This window comes from Anomaloglossus baeobatrachus, chromosome 1 (assembly GCF_048569485.1).
Source record: "Anomaloglossus baeobatrachus isolate aAnoBae1 chromosome 1, aAnoBae1.hap1, whole genome shotgun sequence".
Taxonomy (NCBI): domain Eukaryota; kingdom Metazoa; phylum Chordata; class Amphibia; order Anura; family Aromobatidae; genus Anomaloglossus; species Anomaloglossus baeobatrachus.
In genome coordinates, this window is record NC_134353.1 from 214,481,196 (window position 1) to 214,494,313 (window position 13,118).

Here is a 13,118-nt window from a genome sequence, read left to right on the forward strand (position 1 = left end):
CTATATGATAAAACTGATGTATCTATGTGATGCCTCAGGTCGGTGCGAGTTTGTAGACACCAAACATGTATAGGTTTACATGTATCTAAGGGGTTAAAAAAATTCACAAGTTTGTCCAATAAAAGTGGCGCACGTTTTGCGCCATTTTCCGAAACACGTAGCGTTCTTATTTTTTGGGATCTATGGCTCAGTGATGGCTTATTTTTTGCGTCTCGAGCTGACGTTTATAATGGTACCATTTTTGCGCAGATACTATGTTTTGATCGCCTGTTATTGCATTTTGCGTAAAACTTGCGGCGATCAAAAAACGTAATTTTGGCGTTTGGAATTTTTTTGCTACTATGCCGTTTACCAATCAGATTAATTGATTTTATATTTTGATAGATCAGGCATTTCTGAACGCGGCAATACCAAATATGTGTATATTTATTTATTTTTTAACCCTTTAATTTTCAATGGGGGGAAAGGGGGGTGATTTGAACTTTTAGGTTTTTTTTGTTTTTTTTATTTTTTAAAACTTTTTTTTTTTATTTTACTAGTCCCCCTAGGGGGCTATAGCGATCAGCAATCCGATCGCTATTATCTATCTGCTGATCACAGCAATACAGCTGTAAACAGCAGATTCAGTCACTTTGTTTTTCCCTCTGCTCTTGGCCGAGGGAAAACGAAAGTGAAACTACGTAGCTGCAGGCGTCATCACATGACCCTGTGCTACGATGGCAACCACCGATAGTCACGTGATAACACACGTGACTTCCGGTGGGGGCGGCGGTAAGTAAAAAACATGGCCGTGCGCATTTAGATCTTGCTGCCAGACTTTGGCAGCAAGATTTAAAGGGTTAATGGCCGCCGGTGGAAGCGATTCCACCCGCGGCTAGCAGGCACACATGTCAGCTGTTGAAAACAGCTGATATGTGTGCCGATCCACGCTGCCCGCCCGCGGCAGGGGGCGGGGCTTAACGGGACACGATCCTGGACGGATAGATCCGTCCAAGGTCGTGAAGGGGTTAAGGGCATGCAGAGAACAAATCACAAAGATTCAGTCACTGTCCAAATATTTGTGGACCTAACTGTATATTTCCATTATGTGATCACACTCCCTGTCCAGGAGAGAGCACACAAATTTCTCTCTCCTTGTAGCTGGTATCATTTCACAGCTTTCACTATGTCATCAGTGAGGAGAGCGTTATATGGGTGATAGCAGAGGACACAAGCACAAGAGAGGAGAAAGTACCCAAATCACTCTCTCCTCGCTGATGACATTGCTCGGGAATAGCTCTGTAGTGATGTCAGCTGCAAAGAGAGAGTGTGTCTCCTCCACTGAAGTGATATCAGAAGACATGAGCAATGTCAGCAGGGAGGAGAGAGCGATTTGTATGTTCTCTCCTGCACAAGGAAAGTAACAAAGGAGGCTTAACAGGCAGTGCTGGCTTCGGGCAAACCAGTGCTGTCAACCAGCATAGGAGTGGCAGCAATATAAATAAGTGGGTGCACCAAGACATTTATCCACGCCAAGGGTGCAGTGAGAACCTTCATTTGCATATCACAATAAAGTTGTTTGTTTGGAAAATGCAGGAATAAATCTAAAAACAAAAAAACATTTTTATTGTAGCTCCATGTCGTAGGAGGCTGTGATTAGTTGATGTGTGAATTTGGGGTGACAGACTATTTTAAAGCATCACATCTTTTTCAAAAGTTAAAATTACCCGTTAAGTTGCCATACCGTCCAAATAAAGACATTAAACTAAAAATGTAGTTAATTTTTGACCGTGTCTTAAGACTTTCCTGCAAAGAACTGTAGCCTGTCAGACATAGAAAAGAAACAGGCTTTCCTTTCACATCCCATTAGAGTTCTGGACACACAAATGTGCTGCCTAAGTGGCTTTACTGCACCCTCTTCTCTCTACAGGCCTTGGACATCTGGGGAAAGTCACTGTCACATCCTATGTAGTGCCATTCTGATTTATAATTAAAATTTAAAGAATGTATTCATATTTTACAGCTTCTAAAGCGTGCCATTAAATTTTTATCCTTTAAGATATTTTCTGAAAGGAGGGCAGTGCTCAATTTTACCTCTACATAACACTAGGGAAAAAATGTATTGAGTTCACCTTTGTTACGGTGTGCATCCTTTTTTTATTACCATTCCCTCTCCCTGTATTTACACAAAATTATATATATACATATATATGTATCTATTTTGAATATACGTCTCGGTACTTTAGATATACATTTTTCAAAAAAGTTTCTAATTAAGCAGTAAATGGTCCATGACATGCTGCCACTAATTGCTAAAATTTAATAAAAAATTTTATGCAGCTCTTCAGCAATTTTTTTTCCTATACAGTACATCATATGTTATTGCTTTATGGTGGCAAGCGTGGAGCATGATAACTGTAGGGGCCAATTACGGAACATTATTACTGCTGTAATATATTTTACTTTTGAGGATATTGTTTCCCATGGGTGAATAAAAGGGAGGTCCTGTTACTGTGCAGGTGGCTCTTTGTAGCTTATTTTCTTCATCTGGCGCAGTAAAGAAGTCGAGGAAAAAAGTGGTAATGTTTCTTAGAAGCGACCAGTTATAGATCACTGTGTGCTATTTTCCGCAGAGTCGAGTCTTGGCGGGAAGAAGTGATAGCGGTCTGCGCCAGATGAAGAGATAAGGCGGAGATGAATAATTTCAACTACAGACGTCACTGCTGCTAAGTCACTGACCCTCACCTGCTGCCCCCCGTGCACCTCATTTTGGTTTGTTTTTCCACCTGTCTTGATTTTGGCAATTGGTGGCTGTTCACATTCAGCCATCTCTCCCTGTGCACAGGCTATTTATTTCATGCAGCATTTGCTTGGACCTGTCCCGCCCACAGCCATATTTCAGTCATGGGTATGGGATTGAAAAGCACCAGGTAAGTGCTGCTATGAACAGTTCTACTTTTTCATATGTGAGGCCGTATGGCACATTTTAAATACAAAATATTTTAGACTAGGACTGCCCCAAAGAGATTTGCCATGACGTGGCGGGGTAGCTCAAGAATTTGCAATTTTTTTGCCAAAAATCTCAAATTTATAATAGTACAGTTTGGAATTTTTAGCGCAGTGCACATCTTATAATACATGCCATTTTGAGTTTAACTGGCTTTGTTTTTTGTCACTGTATTACCTGTATACTTACATTACACAGCAGGGGTCCTCAACCTGTGGCTGCGGAACCACACGTGGCTTGTGGGCCCGTGATGTGTGGTACGCGGCTGTCTGCCAGCTTGGTGCATTATCGCCAGATCTTGCAATTAGCTATGAAGAGTAGCTCTCCGGATGGTGGGTTTTGAGTAGCCCCACACAGAAGAACAGATCTGAATGGAGGTAGGAACCCCTGGATCTCGGTATGCAGTGATCTTGGCCTCAGTGTGGAGATTTCTGTGGGAAAAGCTTTAGCTGTCATTATACCGGTAATGGGGGCTCTGGGTATCACTACTATGAGGGGAGATTAATGTAGCTCGCGACCCTGTCTTGGAGCTGAATGTGGCTCTCAAGGTCAGACATGTTGGGGACCTCTGCTATATAGTATACTGTATAAACTATACATAGGATCTATGTGGGGACTCATACTGTATGCAGGGAGCTATGTGAGGGCTCATACTGTATATAGGGGCAATGTGAAGGCTCATGCGATATAGTGGACTATGGGAGGGCTTATCCTGTATTTAGGAGGCTAGGTGCGGTCTTACTATATTTAGGAGATTGTGGGAGCTCATACTGTATATAGAGGAATTCACATGGGGGTTCACACTGAATATTAAGGGGCTATGTGGGTGCTCACACTGTATATAGAAGGGTTATGTGGGGGCTCATTCTGTATATAGCGTGGCTATGTGGGCCTCACATTCTATATAGAGGGGTTATGTGGGGTCTCATACTGTATATAAGGGACTATGTGGGGGGCTCATACTGTATATACTGTGTGGGCCATTTATATGGATACACCTAAATAAAATGGGAATGGTTGGTGATATCAACTTCCTGTTTGTGGCTAATTAGTATATGGGAGGGGGGAAACTTTTCAAGATGGGTGGTGACGATGGCAGACATTTTGAAGTCGGCCATTTTGGATCCAACTTTATTTTTTCCAATGGGAAGAGGGTCATGTAACACATCAAACTTAAAGAATGTCACAAGAAAAACAATGGCGTGCTTGGTTTTAATGTCACTTTATTCATTCATTGGTTATTTACAATTTTATGACCACTTATAAAATGTGTTCAAAGTGCTTCCCATTGTGTTGGATTGTCAATGCACCCCTCTTCTCCCACTCTTAACAAACAGATAGCAACAGATCAGTGTGTCAGATCGGGAGACCTTGTGGGCCATTAAACTGGACCATGATGACCAATCCAGGACACTGTTCATGTAGGAATACTTGGACCTGACACCCAGAATGTGGTGGTGCACCATCAAAATAAACAAATGAAAGTCAGACATTGCTTTCAACCATGCTTCAACAGAACTTATTAAAAAATAAAACTCATGAAATAGGCCTAGACAAAAATGATGGTACCACTGAAAATAATGTGACAAAAGGGACATGTTAAATAAAGGTGTGTCCATTAATTTGAATCACAGGTGTCTACAATCTTGTAATCAGTCAGTGGACCTGTATGTAGGGCTACAGATACTCGCTGTGCTGTTTGGTGACATGGTGTGTACCACACTCAACATGGACTAGAGGAAGCAAAGGAAAGAGTTGTCTCAGGAGATCAGAAAGAAAATTATAGACAAGCATGTTAACTCATTACTTGCCAAATTAGCAATTTTCAATTTTTTTTATTAAATGACAGATTTTTAATGATTTGGGTCCTAATGAATCAGAAACATAATTTGCCAAATTTTTGAAAATTCTGAGAAAACCTCGAAAATAGGTGTTTTGAAAGCTCTCTGGGTGGAAGAATATTCGATTAAAAATGACAATGACATGATTTCCTGTTTTGAAAACATTCATTTTACAAACACAACACAAAAAATTGGACTTAATTATAAAATCTTAGTTGCTACAAGCAAAAGATTAGGCGTCCCAAAAAAAGGACATTCGTAGATAATGGGTTAAAGGTAAAAGTTATAAGACCATCTTCAAGCAGCTTGATGTTCCTGTGACTACAGTTGCACATATTATTCAGAAATTTAAGATCCATGGGACTGTAGCTAACCTCCCTGTATGTGGCCGCAGGAGGAAAAGTGATGACAAATCAAAGAGACGGATGATACGAATGGTAACAAAAGAGCCTAGAATAACTTCTAAAGAGATTAAAGGTGACCTTCAAGCTCAAGGACCTTCATTGTCAGATCGCACCATCCGTCATTGTTTGAGCCAAAGTGGACTTCATGGGAGACGACCAAAGAGGACACCATTGTTGAAAAAAAAATCATAAAAAAGCCAGGTTGGAATTTGCCAAACTACATGTTGACAAGCCACAAAGCTTCTGGGAGAGTTTCCTATGGACAGCTAAGACAAAAATTGAACTTTTTGGCAAGGCACATCAGCTCTATGTTCACAGATGGGGAAAAATGAAGCATATCAAAAAAAGGACACTGTCCCTACTGTGAAACATGGAGGAGGCTCTGTTATGTTCTGGGGCACTTTGCTGCATCTGGCACAGGGTGTCTTGAATCTGTGCAGAGTACAATGAAATCTCAAGACTATCAATAGATTCTGGAGAGAAATGTGCTGCCCAGTGTCAGAAAGCTTGGTCTCAGTCGCAGGTCTTGCAACAGGATAATGACCCAAAACACACAGATAAAAACACCCAAGAATGGCTAAGAGGAAAACATTAGACTATTCTGAAGTGGCCTTCTGTGAGCCCTGACCTAAATCTTATTGAGCATCTTTGGAAAGAGCTGAAACATGCCTTCTGGAAAAGGCAACCTTCAAACATGAGACAACTAGAGCAGTTTGTTCTTAAGGAGTGGGCCAAAATACCTGTCGAGAGGTGCAGAAGTCTCATTGACAGTTACAGGAATCGTTTGATTGCAATGATTGCCTCAAAAGGTTGTGCAACAAAATATAAGTTAAGAGTACCATCATTTCTGTCTTGTGTAGGCCTATTTCATGAGTTTTATTTTTTTTTTATTCTGTGGAAGCATGGTTGAAAAGCAATGTCTGACTTTCATTTATTCATTTTCAAAGATTTTTCATTTATTATTACTTTTGTCAGATTCAAGTTATTTCTGTGACCATTGCCGTTTTCTTACCAACAATTTTGACCACATGTGTAGGTGTTTTTTTTTATTTTGTTACTACAACAACCTAAAAATGCTTTATAAAAAAAATATTTTTTTGCCATATTCTGAGAGCTGTAACTTTACCTTTAGCCAACAGAGTAGTATGAGTAGTATAGAACCAAGAGTGCACAGCTAATTTCAATAAATATAAAAATCATGGGTGCAATATCGTGTATGAAGAGGAAAAGTCAAAAGGGAGAAAAAGCTCATACACAAGGAGATATACACACCGATAATAGCAAACAATAAACAATAATACCTTTATTGATAACGACACCACATGATTAAAAACATTTTAAAAAAAATGGATGTAACCATACAGACAGTCCCACAGCATGTAAAAAATACAAAAATGACAATCTATGCCATTTAAACATACCCAACCACATATAAATAGATGGTAAATAAATAACAATAAAGCCCATGTAACCCGCAGTGTCCCCGAGGATAGAGACCCAGTTGTATAAACACAGGGGACTGCAGAATGCTGGTCCAGGTCCTATATAATGTATACAGACAGGATCTACCCAATAATAGAGCTCTTATAAGCAAAATGCCAGTGAAATAGCCCCAAAAGGAGAGTAATAGGTGGAAAGAGGGACAATAATACCACAGTTTGGTCAAAAGTACCTGGCAGGAGAAGAAGAAAACTGGTATCCAGGGTCTCAGCTAACCCCAGTAGCCTGAGTGGAGACATCCCTCACCAGCATGGGTTCATTCTAACACACATTTGGAACCTCCTCCTCAGGAAAGGCTTTAGTGTACCTAGTCTTAGTGGATCTTTCCATGAGGCATCTATCCACCTTGATGGCAAGGGATATTGCAACCTCCAGTGATGTAGGCACAGAGTACTGGAGTAGAGAATTCCTGAGCTGAGCAGACGAAGTGACTCCTGAGAGCCGGATCGTTCCAATTGGTGTCTGTTGCCCATCTCAAGAAATCAGAACAGTACTCTTCTGCTGGCTGCACTCCCTGCTGGAGATTAGATTCCACCACGGAGACTCCATCAGGGTCACCGTAGACCAGGGCCAAAGCTGCAAAAAACTAATCTTCCGACCGTAGAGACTGAGTATCGGTCAGGAGAAAGAAGGTCCAGGACTAGGGATCTCCCCGCAACAAGGAGACATCGATCCCCACTCGCTGTTCCTCACTTCCAGAAGAACAAGGGTGGAGATTAAAGTAAAGCCTGCATGCACCCTTGAAAATTTTTAACCTGTTGCGCCCCCCAGAAAATCTGCCTCAGAGGACAACATTACATTCAGGCAGTGTCTGACTCGCTGCCAATAGACCTGTCACGTGCTGCAGATGCTGCACCACCTGTGCATCTCCTGTAACAGAGTCTGCCACAACTGTGTCATTGCCGCAGCCTGAGCCATACGGAAGCAATCCAGATTAGATGAAGACCAGCATCCGCAGATAGTATATTAAAACCTTTGCTTTATTCTTACATACGTTAAAACATAGACACCATCCGGTCTACGCGTTTTGAACAAAAAAAACGTTCTTAATCGTGTCATGATTAAGAACATTTTTGTTCAAAACGTGTAGACTGGACGATGTCTGTGTGGTAACTTATGGAAGAATAAAGCAAAGGTTTAAATATACTATCTGCAGATGCTGGTCTTCATCTAATCTGGATTGCTTCTGTTTAGGAGCCGGCCTGATATTTTTCCATGCACTGCAGCTTCTGAGATATCCTATATACTATGTTGAGCTGAACTGGTCTCTTGTTCTTGTGTTGGACTGAGCCATACGGACACAATCAAATACAAAGGTAGGGCCGCTTATTATGGCACGCTGGTGACTACGCTGTGACTGGATAAGGATCCCTAAGCTGGTCCTCAGACTAGGTAGTGCCTTGAGCTGACTCTCAACCCGGACATACACTCGATGGTAGTGAGGTCTGAGCCACCAGCGTGTCCTTATCTCCTGTTCAGAGCCCTGATGTAATACCCTCCACACCCACCACCCAAGGGACGGGCCAGGACAGTAGTCACAAAACCCCACCGACAAACACAGACGGGGGACAACAAAACTCACGCGCACCAAAAACAAACACGAAGGAGGCTACAAGAAGGTGCACAGAAGGTATATGAGGAAAGGAGAAGGTAACTAAACAGCAGGGTACCAAACAATAGCAGACAACAGTAGCAGCAAACATCTCCTTCCTGCTCCAGACTAAACTCCAGAATGAATTCTGAATAACCAGCGCCCTCTTTTGTGAGCAGAGGGTATTTATCCAGGTTGGGAGTGGTTATCAGCAGAAACACCTGAGCAGAGGCAATGAGCTTGCTGCTGATTAAAAGAAAACTGACATTAACCCCATGTAACCCCGAAAAGTAAATAACATATCTAATGTGTATAGTTTCACATGGTATAACAGAGACTCCGAACCTGAGCATGTCCAAGAGAGATGACCATAGCAATACCTAAATCTTTCTCCTGTTCTGTAGTCCCGAGTTTGGTTCAATGTAATGTATATGCAGCAATAGGATTACTCCATCCTAGGTGCATTACTTTACATTTATCAACATTAAATCATTTGCCAAGTGTCTGCCCATTCCAACATCTTATCCAGATCATTTTGAAATATTGTATTAACAAGGTCAGTTTTTAATATCCTACATAGTTTGGTGTCGTCAGCAAAGACCGACAGTTTACTCCCATCCACAAGGTCATTAATGAAGAGATTAAAAAGAATTGGTCTTAACACAGATCTCTTCGGTATCCCACTGCTGACTATATCCCACTTAAGAGAATTAAGAAACAAAAAAAATTGCGTACCATGATCATCATTAAAAACCATAACTTTATTAGATCACATCAATAGAAAATAACACTGATAAAAAGGTGGAAGGGACCCACCAGTGTGGTAACACCAATAAAAGGGGGAATATATCCACAGCAAAGCAAGTTAAAAACACAGGTCACAGTATAATGACAAAACAAATAGTCAGATCAATATGATGCAAGACCAAAATTATTATAAAAATAGATGGTACACACAATTACATTAATCATGGACAATAGTGATACTGTGTATAGGCATAAATAGGGTGGTAGTGATGATAAACATTACATACATAATAAAGCAATAATAGTGCAATGAAATATGATAATCAAAGTACAATATATATTACCAAATTTTCTTATATCACCAATAATTAATCTTACACCTGCCCTTGATCAATATGCCTACTAAGACTGATTGCCATACATAATCAGTAAGTATTGCACCATCCTCAATATTGCATAATCCCATTACATAATAGAGCGCTGTATTTGTGTCTCAAAGTTTCTATACATGAACTGCATATTGTATGTAAAGCGCTGTGGAATTAATAGCGCTATATAAATGAATAAAATTATTATTATTATTATTATTATTATTATAATATTGCCAACTAAGATTCAGGATTGCTAGAATAAACTATTTGCTGCTATGAAAAGATAACATGGTGTTATAATTACCTATCAATGCTGGGGAACCCCCCAGTCTCCTGATGCACGTTTCAGCATCTGCCGCCTTTCTCAAGGGAGGAAGTGTTGTATGAGTGTAATGGAATCCTCCTAATAAAGCAGTCCTAACCAATCCTGAAGCGCTTACGACATAAGGGGAGTTGCCACTGATGCGGCGCATGGCACAACCGACGTGCGGGCCAGCAATGCTAGTGAGGACGTCAACCATGATGACGCGTCGCAAACCGTGTCACCATGGGTGGGATAGACACCGTCACCAGCCAGCCAAGACCCCACGCAAGTGTGCATGAGCACAGACGACATACTACCGGTGTGTACCAAATAAAGGTGCATTACCACCATCATCTAATACTGGGGCATGACCACGCACATGTATAGAAAGTAAGTAAATGAAGTGTTACAATGGGCAAATACTGGTATGTAATCTAAATACAGCCCACTGAAAAACCATAAATCACATGCACTGACTGCACAGAACCGAAGTCCTATACAACCAATAGCAAACAGAGTGTATAAATACAAATAAAGTTGGTGGAGTATGAATAATACAATAAATATGTACCAATACAATACCTAATAAAGATAATAAAAAATATGAAGCTTATTAGTATTAACCAATGAGAACTACCATGTAATTTATAAATAAAATATGTGAAAATTATTCCGTGTTACTTGTGTTATGTATAATATTATAATATTAAAAGAACCATTTTATACCATGAAGGTGAACTAACATAAATGAAACCTATTCAGAAAAATTAGTATATTATGTATCTATATATATAATTGCCTTATTCTGTCTGTCTCTGTCTGTCTCTGTCTGTCTCTGTCTGTCTCTGTCTGTCTTGCTCCAAAATGACGTCATTACAGTGACAACCGTTGCATTGGCCCGGCCCCGCTCCCCCGCATCGGCCGCTCGGCCCGGCCCCGATCCCCGCACACGTTGGCCGCTCAGCTCGCCCCCCGCACACGTTGGCCGCTCGGCCCCGCACACCCTACACGTTGGCCACTCGGCCCCCGCCCCCCATTGGGCACCTATACACCTCCCCCGCACACATAGGGCACCTATACACCTCTCCCCAAGACTACTCCACCTATTAGACACCTCCCCCCAGGACTACTCCACCTATTAGACACCTCCCCCTAGGACTACGCCACCTATTAGACACCTCCCCCTAGGACTACTCCACCTATTAGACACCTCCCCCCAGGACTACTCCTCCTATTAGACTCCTCTCCCCCCCAGGACTACTCCTCCTATTAGAAGACTCCTCTCCCCCCAGGACTACTCCTCCTATTAGACTCCTCTCCCCCTAGGACTACTCCTCCTATTATCCTCATCTCCCCCCAGGACTACTCCTCCTATTATACTCCTCTCCCCCCAGGAGTACTCCTCCTAGTATACTCCTCTCCCCCTAGGACTACTCCTCCTATTATGCTCCTCACCCCCCAGGACTACTCCTCCTATTATACTCCTCACTCCCCAGGACTACTCCTCCTATTATACTCCTCACTCCCCAGGACTACTCCTCCTATTATACTCCTCTCCCCCCAGGAGTACTCCTCCTATTATACTCCTCTCCCCCCAGGACTACTCCTCCTATTATGCTCCTCACCCCCCAGGACTACTCCTCCTATTATGCTCCTCGCCCCCCAGGACTACTCCTCCTATTATACTCCTCACCCCCCAGGACTACTCCTCCTATTATACTCCTCTCCCCCAGGACTGCTCCTCCTATCATACTCCTCTTCCCCCACCCCAGGACTACTCCTCCTATTATACTCCTCTCTCCCCAGGACTACTCCCCCTATTATACTCCTCTCCCACCGGACTACTCCTCTTATTATACTCCTCTCCCCCAAGGACTATTACTCCTATTATACTCCTCTCCCCCCAGGACTTTTACTCCTATTATCCTCATCTCCCCCCAGGACTACTCCTCCTATTATACTCCTCTCCCCCAGGAGTACTCCTCCTATTATACTCCTCTCACCCCAGGAGTACTCCTCCTATTATGCTCCTCACCCCCCAGGACTACTCCTCCTATTATACTAGATACATATAGTCCAACAATATCAATTTGTGTGAGCCAGGCGTCGTCACGGGCTCTAAAATCCATAAAGAGTGATAGAAGGAAAACTGTGGAAACCACAGAAAAAAATGTTAGATACATATTAGTGTTGAGCGAGTATGCTTGTCACTACTTGGTACTCGCACGAGTATCACTGTACTCGGGCTACTCGGCGGGGACCGAGTAATTTCGCGATACTCGTGCTGTATTCGTGGTCTTCATGTTGGCACTCTTTTTAGAGCCAGCCCTTATGCAGGGATTGGCTGGCAGACCACTGCAATGCCACAGCCCTGTTACTTGTGGAATTGCAGTGATTGGCCGGCCCTCACAGCATGACCGTGCCTTTAGCCCGACACTTCCCCGCTCGGCTATGGCCCCTCCCGCACTCCACTCCGCGTGTATATATATATATGCACGCTTACACACACACGCACGTTTTTTTTTAAAATTTACAGTTTTATGGTTTCTACATGCTGCCGGGGGTCATTTCAGAATAATACTCGGGTCTCCCATAGGATAACATTGGGCTCGGTGCTCGGGCCGAGTACACGAGTATTTTGGGATGCTCGGCCCGAGCCTCGAGCACCCGAGCATTTTAGTACTCGCTCATCACTAATACATATAGTCCAACAATATTAATTTTGACACAAATACAACAGTCCCTCAGTTAGGATGCTGCATTTTGTGCCTGAGCTATTCATATTACAATTCCAAAACAGGAGAAAGACGAGTAGGATTGCTTCAAAAAAAAATATATATTTTCATTATGTGGCGCCCCTGACCTGGTCAGGCACCACAGAGTATTGCACCCATGCGGGAGCAATGCTTCCAGGTAATCTCCAAAGGCCAGGATGAGGTGCACACACAAACATATAGTGACCAGGCCTCCCACATCACCAGAGGGGACCCTTGAGTAGCCAGAAGGAGTTAACTTTCAATTCCCAGCTGGGGGTGTGTTCAGGGGCTGGTTGCTAGGAAGCAGGGCAGAGAGAGAGAGGAAGAGGAGAGTCTGGAGGAAGAAGTTGAAGTGTGTGGAAGGGAGCAGAGGAGCTCTCGTGTCAGACAGGTCCTGAGGAGTGCAGTAGCTGAAAGCGGGGGAGAAAGGAGTACCGTGGGTCGGCCTGAAAATCATCCAGAGAGAAGGGTGGCTGAGTACGGAGATCCCGGTATCCGAGCACACAAGGGGAACTAGATCCCCAGTACAGGCAGCAGATCATCCAGAGCTGCTTAACCTACAGGTGGGGGGGGGGTACTTCATGCCCTCACCACGACTACACAGAGCTTGAGCCAAGC